This window comes from Myotis daubentonii, chromosome 11, assembly GCF_963259705.1.
Source record: "Myotis daubentonii chromosome 11, mMyoDau2.1, whole genome shotgun sequence".
Classification (NCBI taxonomy): domain Eukaryota; kingdom Metazoa; phylum Chordata; class Mammalia; order Chiroptera; family Vespertilionidae; genus Myotis; species Myotis daubentonii.
In genome coordinates, this window is record NC_081850.1 from 12,883,089 (window position 1) to 12,884,478 (window position 1,390).

The 1,390-nt window shown below is 38.7% G+C and overlaps 1 pseudogene; it reads right to left on the reverse strand.

Annotated features, from left to right (window-relative positions):
* Positions 1-461: 461 nt before the first annotated feature.
* On the reverse strand, positions 462-643 carry LOC132212927 (U1 spliceosomal RNA; annotated as a pseudogene).
* Positions 644-1,390: the final 747 nt, after the last annotated feature.

Sequence of the window (1,390 nt, forward strand, 5' to 3'; positions counted from 1 at the left end):
CATGTGTGTGTAGGGATTGACATATAAGCATTGCTTGGACATGTTAGAAACATTATTAGAAATATTTTCTATTTCTAAATTGATAAAATATTTCAGACTATTAATCTGGTTTTTAAAAAATATTGTTATTGATTTCAGAGAGAAAGTGAGAGGGAGAGATAGAGAGAGAAACATCAATGATGAGAATCATTGATTGGCTGCTCCTGCAAACCCCCCACTGAGGATTGAGCCCACAACCCAGGCATGTACCCTGACCTGGAATTGAACCATGGATCATAGGTTGATATTCAACCACTGATCCACACCAGATGGGCTAAAATTTAATGTTTTGAGTCAAATTTCAAAACTCAAATGACCTCTGCATTTCTCAGACAATTACTAAAACAGTCAATATTCCCATTTGAATTCTGTTTATTCTTAATTAAAATCAAAGAAGAAAATACTCATATCTAAGCAAAAAAAGGAAGCAATTAGGTTATCATTTTTTTCCACGAATGCAGTCCCCCACTACCACAAATTACACAGTCCAGTTTCCCACATTAAGGGAAATTGCAGGGGTCAGCACAGCCGGGGTGCAATGGATAAGCCTCACCCGGGGAAAACCACCTTCGTGATCATGGTATCTCCCCTGCTAGGTAAGTTCAGACTATCAATTTTTTTAAATATATAAACAATTTTCACAACAAACATATCTATGAATATATAGCCTATAATAGAGAACAATCCTTGCTACTGCAAAGTTAGGCAAAATAATTTAAACCAGGTATTCTAATCAGAAATTATGAGAGTCTTTGAGAAAATAAAAACCTCCAGCATTCAGAAAACATTTTTATCATTCCTGCATTAAAAAAAGCTATGAAAATGTTTAATATACCCAATCATCCTATATAACAAAAGACTCATATTCAAGTTATCCCCTCAATCCAGAGTTTGACCGGGAGTTCAACCAGGGGGTGGGGCCAGCCCACCAACTGCTGGTGGCCCCTCCCCTGGCTGGCCTCATTCCAAATTTGCCCCCACTCTGATAGGGAGCGGGGCCTGCCAGCCAACTGTCCATGGCTCCCCTCCATCCCTAGCCAGCCAGGCCCAATCGGCCCCAACAGGGTGGGAAGACCCCCACTTTGTGCACGAATTCCTGCACCAGGGCTCTAGTCTATTATAATGATGTACACCATAAATGTAAACTAATTGAAAGTTGTAAAGATTCCTTACTGAAGTAGGGCTCCATTTTTCCTTAACCCAGTGCCACTTCTCCATTACCAAATGTGACTGAATGTCATATTCACAAAGTTTCTGGTATAAGAAATATAAATAAATTAATTAATCAAGTGTCACTCATATCAGATAACTTCTCTAATCAAAAAGACTGTTCAAGTGAGTATATTGTTGT